This window comes from Neomonachus schauinslandi, chromosome 11 (assembly GCF_002201575.2).
Source record: "Neomonachus schauinslandi chromosome 11, ASM220157v2, whole genome shotgun sequence".
In the NCBI taxonomy this organism is placed as follows: domain Eukaryota; kingdom Metazoa; phylum Chordata; class Mammalia; order Carnivora; family Phocidae; genus Neomonachus; species Neomonachus schauinslandi.
Window position 1 is genome coordinate 91,140,008 of NC_058413.1, and position 18,185 is coordinate 91,158,192.

General features: G+C 39.8%; 3 pseudogenes; 2 read left to right on the forward strand and 1 right to left on the reverse strand.

Moving 5' to 3' along the window:
- Nucleotides 1–881: 881 nt before the first annotated feature.
- Nucleotides 882–1,812, forward strand: LOC110586183 (annotated as a pseudogene).
- A 385-nt stretch (nt 1,813–2,197) lies between these two features.
- LOC110586184 lies at nt 2,198–3,084 on the reverse strand (annotated as a pseudogene).
- Nucleotides 3,085–4,336: 1,252 nt separating this feature from the next.
- LOC110586437 lies at nt 4,337–18,002 on the forward strand (annotated as a pseudogene).
- Nucleotides 18,003–18,185: the final 183 nt, after the last annotated feature.

Sequence of the window (18,185 nt, forward strand, 5' to 3'; positions counted from 1 at the left end):
TGTATGCAATATCGTTTTAGAATAAAGGGACAAAAGCCTCAGAACCTGAAATTGCCCTTCCAGGACTGCAGGGGTAAAAAACAATGATAAAGAAGCACTGAAATATTTTGGCCTAAGGAGGGTGAGTTCTTGAATTCCCTTTATATGAATGTCCCTCTTGTTGTGAGATGGAAATCCAGAGATCAAAGATATGCAGCTTTCTTTTTCATTTTGTGCAGTTCTGAGATTCAAGTGAGGAGGAATCTCTTCAAGGGGAAAAGAGGGGATGTTCACAGAGTTAAGGAGTGCAAGGGTACAATATCTCTGTCAGTAAGTTCCCCCTCCATGGATGGAAGTCTCACTCTTCAGGATTTATGGCTTTTATTCTGTGACATGGGGCTTGTTCTAGACTCTTAGTTTTTGATTAGAAACAATGTTCTTAGTCCCTACCCCGCCCCAAGTCTAATGTGCATTAGAGACTAGCACCAGGTTAGAGTATCTCTGCCTCCCTTTTTGCTTGATGGGAGGTTGAAGTGAAGGAAGAGAGATGGTGAGTCCAGAGAAGGAAAATTGTGTCTTGGTCCATCCTGCTTCTCCCTTCTCCCTTGGTTTTTCCAGCAATCGTGTTTGTATATGGTAGGACTGGACTTCCCTCTCTAGGCTAAATTGTGGTACTCTTTGCTCTGTTTAGCTTATAAACCTCTAATAAAGGGGGAGTTAGTGTTTCTCAGTATCATTATAGAGACAAAGGAAGGTTTTCTGGGTCCAGATTTGGTTAGTCTCAGACCTCAGATATTCCCAGTGTATATTCCCTTTTGTAGGTCAAGATATTGTGGGATGAGCTGGCTTTTTCTCTAATGTAATCCCGTTTTCCTGTGCTCACAGATCATGCTTGGAGAAGAATGGCTCCTACAAACTCCTCTTTTGTGACTGAATTCATCCTGCTGGGGCTAACAGACCTACCAGATCTCCAGCTCTCCCTCTTCTGTCTGTTTCTAGTCATGTATGTGGTTGCCGTGTTGGGAAATTTGTGCTTGATAACTCTAATCGGGCTGAATTCACACCTCCACACCCCCATGTACTTTTTCCTCTTCAATTTGTCCTTCATAGACCTCTGTTACTCTTCTGTGTTTACACCCAAAATGCTGATTAACTTCACATCAAAGAAGAATATTATCTCCTATAGGAGGTGCATGACCCAGCTTTACTTTTTTTGGTTTTTTTGCTATTTCTGAATGTTATGTGCTGATACCAATGGCCTATGATCGCTATGTGGCCATCTGTAACCCACTTTTGTATAATGTTGCTGTGTCCCCTAAAATGTGTTCCAGCCTTATGCTTAGTTCATATTTGATGGCATTTTGGGTGCTATGGCTAACACTGGATGCATGCTGAGACTGACCTTTTGTGATGCAGCCATTATCAAGCATTATTTGTGTGATATCTTCCCTCTGCTCCAGCTCTCCTACACGAGCACTTATGTCAATGAGCTGGTGGTTTTCACTGTGGTGGACATCGACATCATTGTGCCCAGTGTCACCATCTTTGTCTCCTCTGGTTTCATCCTCCAGCATCCTGCGCATCAGCTCCACTGAGGGCGGGTCCAAAGACTTCAGCACCTGCAGTTCCCACATAGTTGTTGTTTCTCTTTACTTTGGGTCAGGTGCATTTGTGTATCTTAAACCATCTTCTGTTGGGTCTATGGATGAGGGAAAAATCTCCTCTATCTTTTATACCAATGTGGTTCCCTTGATGAACCACTTCATTTACAGCTTGAGAAACAAAGACATTAAACTTGTTCTGAGACAAACCGAGAGTAGGAGGGTGTTTTGATCAGAATCACTGTCTGTGGGCATAATTATAAGACTGGTATATTCTGTTTCTTTTGTCAGAATAGTTTAGGTGGGAGTGTTCATATCCTATATATTTGTTACCATTGTGAAGGAAATTTGATTTTTCTGTCAGTTTGTTTCCAATTTTTTTTGGCTGGATACAGTATACTTTATTGTTGGTACATGACAAGGTAGGGCTCCCCAATTCCCTCCTATACTTCAGGGGTTCTGGGATGGAGACTATAGAGGTGTGGAAATTCTCAGTGTGTTGGGGGATGAGTTGGGGCATGTACTCCCTACCAGCTGAGAGCCTCTTTCTTCTTGTTCTGTCTAGTGCTATTGGTCCAGTGGGCTCTTATTCCTTGGCAGCCATATAGCCCATAAGTTCACCACCAGTTGCTGTAGCCAAATTCATTACCATACTAGAATATGAACTTGACTAAGTGGTCATTGAGGACAGTGACAGCCCCAGCATTGAAGGTAGAAGATTGGGTGTCATTTTTAAAGTTGCAGGAGACTATCTGGTCCTCAGTGGGGCCCAGGATGCTCTTGAGGGGGTCCTCCAATGCCTGCTTCACCAGCTTCTTGATGTCATAGTACTTGGCAGCTTTCCCCAGGCGGCAGCTCAGATCCACAACTGACACTTTGGGGTGGGGAGACATGGAAGGCCATGCCAGTGAGCTTCTTATTTAACTCAGGGATGACCCTGACTACAGCCTTGGTGGCATAAGTAGAAGCAGGAATGATGTTCTGGGAAGCCTCTCAGCCATCATGACACAGTTTCCCAGCCGGGCCTGGCATGGTCTTCTTGGTGGCAGTGATGGCATGGACTGTGGTCATGAGTTCCTCCACAATGCCATTGTTGTAATGGATGACCTTGGCCAGAGAGGACAAGCAGCTGGTGCTGCAGGAGGCATTGCTGACAATCTTGAGAGAGTTGTCATATTTCTCATGGTTCACACCCATCACAAATATGAGGGCATCAGTAGAATGGGCAGAGATGCTGATCCTCTTGGCCCCACCTTCAAGTAAGGCCTTCTCCAGTGGACTCCACAGCATACTCAGCACCAGCATTGCCCCATTTGATGTTGGTGGGATCTCGCTCCTGGAAGATGGAGATGGGATTTACATTGATGACAGGGTTCCTCTTCTCAGCCTTGACGTCAATGAAGGTGTCCTTGATGGTGACAGCATCCACTTTGTCAGAGTTAAAAGCATCCCTGGTGACCCGGTGCCCAATGTGGCCAAATCTACTTACTCCAACCTTCACCATCTTGTGTCTGGGATGGTGCTGTCACTGCACCAGAAGATGTAGCTGTGTGTCAGACAGGGAGGAGCAGAGAGCCCAATTTGTTTCCAATTTTTTAATAATAGATCTTCCTTCCTTATCATTTTCACAGTGTCTTCTCCTTTTACCACTTCAACCATTTATGAATAACATTAACAAATTTATCTCTGTTTTTTACATTATCATTATGGAATTTTTTTTTTCTCCTGGAAAAGGATAAATAGGTCTGTTAATGATCATGTAAAGTAACACTATGGTGATCTTATACCTGTGGGGGTTTCTTATACTATGCTTTTGGAATCAGGAATCAGATAATCTTTACTCCTGTCTATACCCTTCCCTGGCCTGTAATGTGTCTCCTTGAAATGTCACTGTTTCACAGATACAGCAGGTTCCAGAACATCTATAAAATAGAATCCACTTTCCAGCTAAACACTATGTGTTAAGCTTCTTTTGACAGAGATTTCATATTTACCATAGGACACATACATGATCCTCAATATATATTTATTGCATAGACATGATACAGAAGCTGAGAAAAGTTAATGAGTTAAGTCATACAGCTTATTAAGGAAACACCTAGATAAAGTATAGCCTCCTGATTTCAAGTCTACTGCTCTTTCAAATATACTTTTTTCTACTTCATTTTATTATTTTTATTTTATTTCAGTAATCCTGAAATATAAGAACATTTATTATTTTGAAAGTTGACTGTGCTTTGTTGGCTTACACATGAATATCCCTCAGGGTAATGGTTGTTTTAGGAAAATAGTTTGATAGTTCTTCCTCTTGAAAGAGAAATCTTATTAGGCTGGGGTAGTTGAGAGAGAATTGACTGAAACAGGGAGCTTTTCTGCAAATTAATTAAAAAAATATTTTAGAATGTTTGCAAGTACTAATAATTCAGAGACTAGGGCACAGGAGAGAAAGGAACCCAGCAACAAACATTAGGCCAGGACCCAAAAACTGCATGGGCAATGAACAAGAAATCTCTCTGTAAAAAAGGACTATGATGTTTAAAACCACATTTCATCTGACTTTGTATCCTACTCTTTAGAGTACTGCAATTTCCCTCAGTGTCTATACAGCTTTGATAAAACTTATAATGCACAATGATCCTACAATAATAGTGTTTTGGGGAATGAAGGCCAAAGGGCCAAATTGGTCTCCACATTTATGAGGAACCAGGAACATAGAGAACAGGAGATTAAATAGTGTTTGGTATTCAAAACGCAAGATGAAGGAATTTAGAAAGCAAATGATGGGAAGAAAACAGCTCTTTTGTGATTCTTCCTTTCTAGAAAGCTCTAGAAATATTATGGAGACCACAGGATTTCTCTGGGTAGGATAAAAGCACAAGTCATTTGATATTTAAACCAGGAGATGGGCATTAAGGAGGGCACGTGTTGTGGTGAGCACTTGGTGTTAAAGCAACTATTGGAACATTGAACACTACATCAAAAACTAATGATGTGCTATATGATGGCTAGCTGAACATAATAATAAAAAAAAAAAAGCAGGTAAAGTAGCAGGGCTGGAGGACCTGGGAACAGCTAAATCACTCCTGTTTTTGTCGGCTTCCGTGTGCTGCTTCCATATGGATTTTAAGTTACAAACACCCTGAAATAGCAGCTGGGAGAGCAATGACAACTTGAAACATTTGGTGAATAAACCAGATTGTGACAATTTCTTTTCTGAAATAGGATGTTGGATTATTTTTCTTTTGAGAAAACACAAAAAGATGACTACTTTAAAAGTCCTTAATCCAGGGGGAAAGATGGCAGAGGAGTAGGGGACCCTATTTCAACTGGTCCCTGGAATTGAGCTGGATATGTACAGACCACTCTGAGCACCCACGAAACCAGCCTGAGATGTAAGAAGATCTGGATCTCTACAAACAGAATATTGCAGGTGGTTGGTTTCGAGGTACGAAGCGGAGAGCCGCGATTCTTTGGGCAGATATTGGAGGATAAACGGCAGGAGGAGGGTGCCTGGCCATGGGGATCCGCCACCACCGGTGAGTGACAGCCTCCCGCGCTGCAGACAGGGCACAGACTCACAGACCGGTAGCCTCAGAAAAGGACTTTAGGGCAGCCCCCGGGGTGGAAAACCAGACTGGCGGGGTCGCGCGCATGCGAACTGCAGCCCCCCAGACAGAAACCCAGAGCGACCGTCCCGCCCACGCAAACTGCAGCCTCCGAGATGGAAACTGGTGTGCCGGGGTCCCAACGGTGAACTGCAACCCCCGGGGTGGAAACCACACGCACACAAACTGCAGTCCCTGGGACAGGACCCCAAGCGGCTGAGACGTGCGCACGCGCGAACTGGGAGCGGCTGGCGGTTTTAGAAGCACAAAGGGCAGAGACGTGCCCGACCTGGAGGCAGGACTGGGGGCACTGAGGAGGGACACACAGCCTAGGACACTGCAGTTTATAGCAGCACGGACAGAAACGGAGACGGTTTGGCCTGGAGAGCTCACTGAAGACAGACTGCGATCTCTTTGCTCTGAGGCAGAGGGTTGGAAATGGTCTCCTCTGCTCTGACTTGCGGAAGAGACGTGGAAAGCTGCCAGGGAAAGGCACCAGAGAACAAAAGCCCCAAAGACTGATTCCCACTGAGCCCATCCCCCGCCACAGGGGGGCAGGGCAACTCCGCCCAAACAGGGTTCCCTGAGTAACAGCACGGCAGGCCCCTCCCGCAGAAGGCAGGCTGAGAAAACAAGAGGCCAGCAACCCTAAGGTCCCAAGAAAACAGGTGCATCTTGCTTGGGTTCTGGTCAATAATTTGGACTCTATACATTCCCTCAACCACCCATCAACAGAATGACTAGGAGGAGGAGCCCCCAAAACAGAAAAGACTCAGAGATTATGACTTATGCTGCAGATTTACAAATGGATGCAGATATAACCAAGATGTTGGAGATGGAATTCAGGCTAGCAATTGTGAAGACAATGGCTAGAATGGAGAAATCAATTAATGGCAACATAGAGTCTCTAAGGGCTGAAATAAAAGGTGAATTGGCAGAACTTAAAAATGCTATCAGTGAGATCCAATCCAATCTAGATAATCTAACAGCTAGGGTAACTGAGACAGAAGAGAGAATAAGCGATCTGGAAGACAGTATAATAGATAAAAAGGGAAAAGAGGAGGCCAGGGAAAAACAACTCAGAATCCATGAAAATAGAATCAGAGAAATAAGTGACACCATGAGGTGTTCCAATGTCAGAATAATTGGAATCCCGGAGGGAGTGGAGAGAAAGAGAGGGCTAGAAGATGTATTTGAGCAAATCATAGCTGAGAACTTCCCTAATCTGGGGAATGAAACAAACATTCGAGTCCTAGAGGCAGACAGGACCCCTCCTAAGATCAAGGAAAACAGGCCAACACCCCGGCACGTAATAGTAAAACTTGCAAATCTTAGAACCAAGGAAACCATCTTAAGGGCAGTTAGGGGGGAGAGATTCCTTACGTACAGAGGGAGGAACATCAGAATAACGTCAGACCTATCCACAGAGACCTGGCAAGCCAGAAGGGCCTGGCAAGACATATTCAGGGTACTAAATGAGAAGAACATGCAGCCAAGAATACTTTATCCGGCAAGGCTTTCATTTAGAATGGATGGAGAGATGCAGAGCTTCCAAGACTGGAAGAAACTGAAAGAATATGTGACCACTAAGCCGGCCCTGCAAGAAATATTAAGGAGGGTTCTATAAAAGGAGAAAGACCCCAAGAGTGATCTACAACAGAAATTTACAGGGACAATCTATAAAAACAACATCTTCACAGGCAACATGATGACAATTAATTCATATCTTTCAATAATCACTCTCAACGTGAATGGCCTAAATGCTCCCATAAAATGGCACAGGGTTGCAGATTGGATAAAAAGACAGGACCCATCCATATGCTGTCTATAAGAGACTCATTTTGAACCTAAAGATACATCCAGACTGAAAGTGAAGGGATGGAGATCCATCTTCCATGCCAGCGGACCTCAAAAGAAAGCTGGGGTAGCAATTCTTATTTCAGGCAAATTAGATTTTAAACTAAAGTCTGTAATAGACACAGAAGGACACTATATCATTCTTAAAGGGTCTATCCAACAAGAAGATCTAACAATTGTAAATATCTATGCCCCCAACATGGGAGCAGCCATCTACATAAGCCAACTGTTAACCAAAATAAAGAGTCATATTGATAACAATACGTTAATTGTAGAAGACCTCAATACTCCACTCTCAGCAATGGATAGATCATCTAAGCAGAAAATCAACAAGGAAACAAGAGCTTTGAATGACACACTGGACCAGATGGACCTCATAGATATTTACAGAACATTCCACCCTAAAACAATAGAATACTCATTCTTCTCGAGTGCACATGGAACTTTCTCCAGAATAGACCATATACTGGGTCACAAATCAGGTCTCAACTGATACCAAAAGATTGAGATTATTCCCTGCATATTCTCAGACCACAATGCTCTAAAACTGGAACTCAATCACAAGACAAAAATTTGGCAGAAATTCAAACACTTGGAAGCTAAAGACCACTCTGCTCAAGAATGTTTGGGTCAACCAAGAAATCAAAGAAGAACTTAAACAATTCATGGAAATCAGTGAGAACGAAAACACATCGGTCCAAAACCTATGGGATACTGCAAAGGCGGTTCTAAGGGGGAAATACATAGGCATCCAAGCCTCACTCAAAAAAGTAGAAAAATCCCGAATTCACCAACTAACTCCACACCTTAAAGAACTAGAGAAAAAGCAACAAACGACGCCTAAGCCACGCATTAGAAGAAAAATAATTAAAATTAGAGCAGAGATCAATGAATTAGAAACCAGAAACACAGTAGATCAGATCAATGAAACTAGAAGTTGGTTCTTTGAAAGAATTAATAAGATCGATAAACCACTGGCCAGACTTATCCAAAAGAAGAGAGAAAGGACCCAAATTAATAAAATTATGAATGAAAGGGGAGAGATCACCACTAACACCAAAGAAATAGAGACAATTATTAGAAATTATTATCAACAACTATATGCCAATAAACTGAGCAATCTGGATGAAATGGAGGCCTTCCTGGAAACCTATAAGCTGCCAAGACTGAAACATGAAGAAATTGACAACCTGAAAAGGCCAATAACCAGTAACAAGATTGAAGCAGTGATCAAAAACCTCCCAAAAAACAAGAGTCCAGGGCCTGATGGATTCCCTGGGGAATTCTACCAAACATTCTAAGAAGAAATAATACCTATTCTACTGAAGCTGTTTCAAAAAATAGAAACAGAAGGAAAACTTCCAAACTCATTCTATGAGGCCAGCATTACCTTAATCCCCAAACCAGGCAAAGACACCATCAAAAAGGAAAATTTCAGACCAATATCCCTGATGAATATGGATTCCAAAATGCTCAACAAAATCCTAGCTATTGGATCCAACAATACATTAAAAGGATCATCCACCACGACCAAGTGGGATTTATCCCCGGGATGCAAGTGTGGTTCAACATTTGCAAATCAATCAATGTGATAGAACACATTAATAAGAGGAGAGAGAAGAACCATGTGGTCCTCTCAATTGATGCAGAAAAAGCATTTGACAGAATACAACATCCTTTCCTGATTAAAACTCTTCAGAGTATAGAGATAGAGGGAACATTCCTCAAGCTCATAAAATCCATCTATGAAAAACCCACAGCGAATATCATCCTCAATGGGGAAAAACTGAGAACATTTCCCTTAAGATCAAGAACACGTCAAGGGTGCCCACTCTCACCCCTGTTGTTCAACATAGTACTAGAAGTCCTAGCAACAGCAATCAGACAACAAAAAGAAATAAAAGGTATTCAAATTGGCAAAGAAGAAGTCAAACTCTCTCTTTTCACAGACGACATGATACTTTATGTGGAAAACCCAAAAGACTCCACCCCCAAATTACTAGAACTCATCCAGCAATTCAGTAATGTGGCAGGATACAAAATCAATGCACAGAAATCAGTTGCTTTCTTATACACTAACAACGCAACTGTAGAAAGAGAAATTAAAGATTCCATTTACAATAGCACCAAAAACCATAAGATACCTCGGAATAAACCTAACCAAAGAGGTAAAAGATCTATACTCTAGAAACTACAAAACACTCATGAGAGAAATTGAAGAAGACAAAAAGATGGAAAAATATTCCATGCTCATGGATTGGAAGAATAAACATTGTTAAAATGTCTATGCTACCCAGAGCAATCTATACCTTCAATGCCATCCCGATCAAAATTCCAATGATATTTTTCAAAGTGCTGGAACAAACAATACTAAAATTTGTATGGAATCAGAAAAGACCCCAAATTGCCAAGGAGATGTTGAAAAAGAAAAACAAAACTGGGGGCATCACGTTACCCGATTTCAAGCTATATTACAAAGTAGTGATCACCAAGACAGCATGGTACTGGCACAAAAACAGACATACAGACCAATGGAACAGAATAGAGAACCCAGATATGGACCCTCAACTCTATGGTCAAATAATCTTTGACAAAGCAGGAAAAAACATGCAATGGAAAAAAGACAGTCTCTTCAATAAATGGTGCTGGGAAAATTGGACAGCCACATGCAGAAGAATGAAACTCGACCATTCTCTAACACCATTCACAAAGATAAACTCAAAGTGGATGAAAGACCTCAATGTGAGACAGGAATCCATCAAAATCCTAGAGGAGAGCATAGGCAGTAACCTCTTTGACATCAGCCACAGCAACTTCTTTCAAGATACATCTCCAAAAGCTAGTGAAACAAAAGCAAAAATGAATTTTTGGGACTTCATCAAGATAAAAAGCTTCTGCACAGCAAAGGAAACAGTCAACAAAACAAAGAGGCAACCCACAGAATGGGAGAAGGTATTTGCAAATGACACTACAGATAAAGGGCTGGTATCCAAAATCTATAAAGAACTTCTCAAACTCAACACCCAAAAAACAAATAATCAAGTCAAAAAGTGGGCAGAAGTGATAAACAGACACTTCTCTGAAGAAGACATACAAATGGCTAACAGACACATGAAAAAATGTTCATCATCATCAGCCATCAGGGAAATCCAAATCAAAACCACACTGAGATACCACCTTACACCAGTTAGAATGGCAAAAATGGACAGGGCAAGAAACAACAAATGTTGGAGAGGTTGTGGAGAAAGGGGAACCCTCTTACACTGTTGGTGGGAATGCAAGTTGGTACAGCCACTTTGGAAAACAGTGTGGAGGTGCCTCAAAAATTTAAAAATAGAGCTACCCTATGACCCAGCAATTTCACTCCTGGGTATTTACCCCAAAGACACAGATGTAGTGAAAAGAAGGGCCATATGCACCCCAATGTTCATAGCAGCAATGTCCACAATAGCCAAACTGTGGAAAGAGCCGAGATGCCCTTCAACAGATGAATGGATAAAGAAGATGTGGTCCATATATACAATGGAATATTACTCAGCCATCAGAAAAGATGAATACCCAACTTTTACATCAACATGGATGGGACTGGAGGAGATTATGCTAAGTGAAATAAGTCAAGCAGAGAAAGTCAATTATCATATGGTTTTACTTATTTGTGGAACATAAGGAGTAACATGGAGGACATTAGGAGAAGGAAGGGAAAAATGGGGAGGGGGAATTGGAGGGAGAGATGAACCATGAGAGACTATGGACCTGAGAAACAAACAGGGTTTTAGAGGGGAGGGGGGAGGGGGGATTGGTTAGCCTGGTGATGGGTATTAAGGAGGGTGCGTACTGCATGGAGCACTAGGTGTTATACGAAAACAATGGATCGTGGATCACCACATCAAAAACTAATGATGTATTGTATGGTGACTAACATAACATAATAAAATTTAAAAAAATGTTAATTTTCAGGTTTCAAAAAAAAAGTGAATGCTTTAATAAACATGCTTGCACATAAATTGTAAAAAAAAAAAAAGTCCTTAATCCTAAATTATATTCCTGAAACCAATATTATCCATATATTAACTAACTAGAATTTAAATAAAAACTTGAAAAAACCAAAAACCCTTAATCCTTAATTAAATTATAATTTAAATATTTCTAAGACAATATTAATAATATTTAATATTCTACCAGTTTTCAAATTTTCACTCAAGATTTAGGTATTGTGAAATTTAGTGCAACTGGTTTGTTGGCTTGTTTGTGTTTTAGATGTTTGGCATCACTAAACCTTGACTATGGCTTATTTATTTATTTTTAAAAATTTATTTTTAATTTAAGTATAGTTGATATACAATACTCTATTAATTTCACATGTACAACATAGTGATCTGACATTTATATGCCCTACCAAATGCTCACCATAAGTGTAGTTACGAACTCTCATCATAGAGTTATTGACTTAAACACACCACATCCCCTGACCTCCATATCAACATGCTTGATTTTCATTTAACAAGTTCTATTTATACAAAATAGTTGATTTTTGTTGTATTTTTTTAATTTTGCTTTTCTTTTACTTAGTGTCTGTTTTGATGAAATTGTATTCCTTATTGAAAAAGGTGTGTCAGTATGTAAATAATGTCTGTGCTATTCAGGAACCCTTATAGACATTGCAAATGTGCATCCACTTTGTTAAATATTTTATCAGTATTTGAGGTAGCTAAAAGTATATGTTAACCCTGGTCACTAGTCTTTCATTTGAGAAGCCTCAAAATACAAATGCTATCTGCTTCAATTTCAGAAAAAGACTTTCAGAAATGATAATTTTTTTATTGCAGAAAGAATAAACTTTCAAACTAAATTCCATTTTTCAGGTTATTTGGGGAAAGTCCATTAAAATTGTTACAAAAGTTATAAAGACAGTTTATAAAGGTAAGAATTACAAAGTATTCATAAAAGCAACTCAGCTGACTGCTTTCCGGTTAGTAATTTAAACACTATATATGTTTGGGACTTTTTTCAAAAGGAGGAGAACCAAGTCAGTTGCCTTACATGCACAACATAGTTATCACTTATGGTTTTTGCTTTTTTGTGTTATGTGAATGGCCATAAAAGAAGTTACGAGAGGAAGTATGAGTATTGAAATTGTCGCAGCTAGGAGTCAAGCAGAGAAGTCATGGGATTTGTCTGTACCTGTGTCTTAGGACAGAGCTCTCTGAATCAGTATGAAAGCTTGGACTTTCTGGGCAATGACAGAAGATAATCCTCCTGCTTCTGGTCCTGAATTCTGGACACACATTCTGGATGTGTGTAATATAAACTTTCTGTAAGTGAGCTGCTATTGTTGCTCAGCCCAGGTTTGGAATGAGCATGATCAGGATACACTGTGGTTCAGGTATCATGAAAAGCAGAAGTACAAGCGGTTCTGAGTTCCATGTCCTTTTAATTCCTGAACCCCTAAATTTATTGGACCTCATTCTCCACTCCTCTTTCTACACCTCCTTAAACACACACACACACACACACACACACACAAATGCACCTACACACACGCACACAATCTTCAAGTCTTAGATTTTATGAGATTATTGCCTAACATTGATTGCATGGTATGAAACGCACTTTCAGGTAGATTGGCTCCTGGTTTCAACTCCTGAGAAGAAGCGCTGACCAGGATGTACTTGCTGAATTGAGGAAAAGGAAATGGTTATTGCTTTAATCATTTGCTTGTTCATGTAAACACACATATACATGCACACACATATCTACTAACACACACACATGCACATTCACTTGCATGCACATGCACACACACACACACACACACAGCATTTTGGACCTCTGAGCACCTAGCAGTGTGTGGCATTGGGGTGTATGTCACAAATATAAATAAAAGAATGATATAAATGTAGGTTTTCATAATACAACAGAGTAGATTCAATATCAGTTCTATATGATCAAAATTACTTCTTAAAATTGATTTTGTTGAATTGATGCCCATGTTGGGAGACACACATGGTATTTTTCCCTGAGTCTAGCATAAATTGGTTTTTCTTTTGTGTGTTGGGACATGTCATTGTATTATCAGCTGACCATCAGGTGAAGTAGTTGGTTTATTTGCAGGGATCTGCTGTATAAAATATGCACCTTTAAATATTAAAATATTTAAATGTTTAAATAATACCCAGTGTGAAGTTTTACTTTCTGAGGGAGAGAGTCTCATCTTCCTCAGTGAGTAGAATGGCTGGGGGCATCAAAGGGGCTGCTGAACCTCTGTCTCTGAAATAAAGTTAAATCAACCCACTTCAAATATTAATATAGAGATGTGCAAGGTGTTTCAATTGTTCTTAATGTGTTTTAGTGTTTTCTGCTCTGTCACTTCTGTCAGTTCTTATATTTTCAGGGGAAATAATGTGAGATAAAGAGGAGAGGGAAGCTTAGTTTTCATTTCATAGTTGATGAAACTGATGCTGAGATGTCATCATGGTTTGTCTCAAATTACAACATGTAAGTGGTAGAGCTGAGACTAGGACTTGGTGTTTTGATTCTAAATATATCAGCATATTATTATGATGATGATGATTAATGTACTGTACTTTTAAATATCCGTGAAACATGAAAATGGTTTCTGTGAAAAAAAGTATCATAACACAAATAAAAGCAACGTGCTAATCTAAGCAAAATGTCAAGAAAGTATCTTTCCCACTTTATATTTGAAAGCTCTATTGCCTAATTTAGAATGTGTGAATATATTCTTGTTTTATACTGGCCTACACAATATGTGGAAACACATAAGGGTAGACTACAATAATCATTTCCATGTTCTCGTCATCCTTCTTCTGGCTGGATGTGGAACACCATGAGGGCCCACTTAAGTGATGAAGCTAGAACAAAAGCTGGAGCATGATTGCATCAGTGTTAAGGTGGAGAATGGGAGGACACAGAGGCCCACAGAGGGGCACACAGAGGGCTCTGGGACCTGGAATAGTCTATTTGTAGGTCTGCTGTAAGCTGTTCAGTTTATAGTAATGGTTGAAGTATATATTTTGTAGACTTTGATATATGTACGTATGCTAACTTTGACAATAAATTATGGCTGAAGAACTTGGATTATAACTGTATTTAAATTAAATATTAAAGTAATCAATAAGCCAAGACTCAGAATAAAGGCTCAGTGAAGGGAACAGCCTTCCAAGTACAGAATAGAATGGCTCACACAGAAGAAACCAGAAGTAGAGTAGTGTGGAGTAATGTAAACCAGTCTGGGGCAGAGATGGTGCTTTTACTATACTCCATGAAGAATTTCCACCAGGTTCTGCAGGAGGAGCAAAGTCCATAGAGAACCCCATTGTATAGGTCTGTTATAGGTTATATGTCATTATGTTTACGTTATTGTAAAGAGGAGATGGTTCTTATAACATATTATATAATTTCATTTTCTTAACCCCTTCTACATTCTTGATAAAGTCTTAAAGACCTTCTTTAGGCATTATTTTAACAATTGTGTGAGTATAATTTGGGAATATATAAAAAAATTGGATATATTTAGGAATAGAGAAAGGACTGCTTCAATCACCAGAGTTATTATAAAGCATAATGATTGAAACAGACGCAGATATCACACTCAGAATTCAAGTTTAGAGGTGATTCAGCAGTAAGTAAATTTGTGTTGAGTCCAGAATATTGGGTTAGAGCATTTTATATCTCACTTTCCTAGATAAGCACTGTTCCTGGAAATTGGTATAGACCTAAGTTTGAAGGTGGAAGTCAGGTTGGCTCAGTTAAGTAAACTGGAGAGTGGATAAGTAGGTGACCCTTGGTCCATGTATGTGTGTATACACACACACACACACACACACACTCATTATGCAATTTTTCTGGGTTTTATCTTTGTATAAATTGGTCACAGTATTGGGAAGTTGCCATGATTTGGGAATTTTTCAGCCTTTTTTTCTTTGAATATGTTTTCTGGTTCTTTTTCACTCTCTTCTCCTATTGGAGTTTCAAAGTGCATATATTGATCCACTTGGTAGCATCCAATAAGTCCCTCAGGCTTTCTTCAGTATTTTTTGTTCTTTTTTTCATTTGCCCTTCTGACTGAATAATTTACATTGACCTTTAATCAAATTCATGATCCTCTCTTTTGTTCAATCTCGTTTGTTCTTGAAACTCTCTGCTATTTTTAGTTCAGATATTGTATTCTTCAGCTTCATACTTTTAAGTTTTACTTTTATAATTTTTTACTTCATACTTTTAAGTTTTCTATCTCTGTGTTGAAATTTTCTCTTGGTTTGTGTATTGTTCTCTGACTTCAGTGAGCATCTTTATGACGTTATTTTGAATTCTCTGTCAGGTAAATCACATATTTTCATTTCATTAGTGTCAGTTTGTGGAGATTTCTCTTATTCTTTTTTGGAAAGAATTTCAACTTGCCTTTATTTTCATTGACTCTCCACATTGGTGTCTGCACATTAGACAAAACACCCATCCATCCTAATATTCATGGACTGGCCTTGGACTAGAGAAGGTACCACCAATAAGCCTGGTCAGAGACTTTGGAGGCCTTTCAATCTTGTGCAGTCTAAACCTCTTTGTTCTTAATTGCAGCACCCCCTGCTTCTCCCCATGTTCCCCTCCCCACACCTCATCCATTGTGTGCTGGGTTGTGTCTGTGTTCAAAAACAAAGAAAACTGAAGCCAATTCCTCAGGCAGCTCACAGATAAGTTGTATTGCTGGATGCATATTTTCCCCTCACCAGAGAGAAGCTGTAAGAAAGGGCTTTTCGATCATTTGCTCTATGCTGAGCCAGGGGAAGGAGCTCTGGTGACTTCCAGCCCACACTACCAACTTTTTTGTCTCTCTCCCTGGGCAGCTAAAGTATGCTGTGTCCTGTATCCCCTCTGCTTTCTGACACAGACTATCTAGAAGACAGTCTTCTAGGCACACATAATAAAGGTTGGGGCATTGGACAGATGGTGCAGTTCTTTCCCTCCCCAGGGAGAATCTAGAAACTGGGCTTTTGTCCCAATTTGATGGTGCTGCGCAAGGAAAAGTGACTTTCTGAATTCCATTTATATTCATGTCTTCCTTTTGTGATGGAAGTCCAGAGATCTAAGATATGCCAATTTCTTTCTAGTTTTTGCAGTCCTCAGACTCACATGAAATTGGTAGAAGGACCTGTTTAGGGGAGAGTGATGAAGCAAGGAAGGTTCAGAGACATTATTAGTTTCAAAGGATGCAATTTACTGGTCAGTTCCATTGATGGAACTCTCACTCTTCTACATTCATTGTTTTTACTCTGTACATGGAGCAGGAACTCATACTCTCCTAGACTCTGGTCCTTTATTTTTGGATTAGAAGAACAACGTTCTTCATTCCCACCACACGAAGTCCAATCCCCCTGAAATCCAGGTTGGTGGGGTTGCTGCCTCTATTTTACTGGTTAGGGGAGGGTTCATGTGGTCAAAGAAATGAAATGAGAGAAGGGGATTCTCTCCTGGTGCAGTCTTCTCCCTAACTTTTGGTTTTCACAGCAGTCCTGTTGGCATATGGAAGCACTGGCCTTCATTATTTTTATTATAATTTTTTTTATTATATTAGTCACCATACAGTACATCATTAGTTTTTGATGTAGTGTTCCATGATTCATTGTTTGCATATAACACCCAGTGCTCCATGCATATGTGTCCTCCTTAATACCCATCACCGGGCTCACCCATCCCCCGTACCCCTCTAAAACCCTCAGTTTGATTCCCAGAGTCCATAGTCTCTCATGGTTCATCTCCCCCTCTGGTTTCCCCCCCCCTTCATTTTCCCCTTCCTTCTCCTAATGTCCTCCATGCTATTCCTTATGTTCCTCAAATAAGTTAAACGATACGATAATTGTCTTTCTCTGTTTGACTTATTTCACTTAGCATAATCTACTCCAGTCCCATCCAAGTTGATGCAAATGTTGGGTATTTCTGATGGCTAAGTAATATTCCATTGTATATATGGACCACATCTTCTTTATCCATTCATCTGTTGAAGGGCATCTGTGTTCCTTCCACAGTTCGGCTATTATGGACAGCTTATGTGCTGACATCAATGGCCTATGATGGCTATGTGGCCATCTGTAACCCACTTTTATATATATTATATATATTATATATAATATATATAATATATATTATATTATATAATATATATAATATATATTATATATAATATATATAATGTTGTCATGTCCCCTAAAGTGTGTTCCATCCTTATGCTTGGCTCATAGTTGGTGTCATTTTTGGATGCCACAGCTCACACCAGATGCATGCTGAGACTGACCTTCTGTGATGCAAACACCATCAGCCATTATGTTTGTGATATCCTCCCTCTGCTCCAGCTCTCCTGCATGAGCACTTATGTCAATGAGCTGGTGGTTTTCATTGTGGTGGGCATCAATGTGATTGTGCCCAGTGTCACCATCTTTGTCTCCTTTGATTTCATCCTCTCCAGCATCCTGCACATTAGCTCCACTGAGGGCAGGTCCAAAGCCTTTAGCACCTGCAGTTCCAGCAACAACACATAATTGCTGTTTCTTTCTTCTTTGGATCATGTGCACTTATGTATCTTAAACCATCTTCTGCTGGGTCTATGGATGAGGTAAAAATCTCCTCTGTCTTTTATACCAACGTAGTTCCCATGATGAACCCCTTCATTTACAGCTTGAGAAACAAGGACATTAAACTTGCTGTGAGAAAAACTATGGGTAGGAGAATGAATAGATCAGAAACAGTTTCTATCTGTGTAGTTAGTTACACCCAGTGGGATTCTGTATGTTTAAATAAAATACCTTTAGTGGCAATATTCCTAACATTTTTTCCTAATACGGTAAAGGAAGTTCGAGTGGCACAATCTATTTTTAGTCTTTATAAAGTAGGTCTTCCTCTTTTCCTCACCAATACCATACTATCTTCTACACCTTTTTGTTCTGTTTAGTGATAGCATTAAGTAATAAACGTGTTGTTGTTTTTTTCCCCCTATTTTCATTATCAACTTGTTTTTTCCTCTGGAACATGAAATGATCTTTAAAGTATTGAATGAGAAGGGTGACATTGTATTATTGTGAGTGGTTTTATCTGCCACTTGGTATTAGAATATGTATCAAGGGCACTTGGGTGG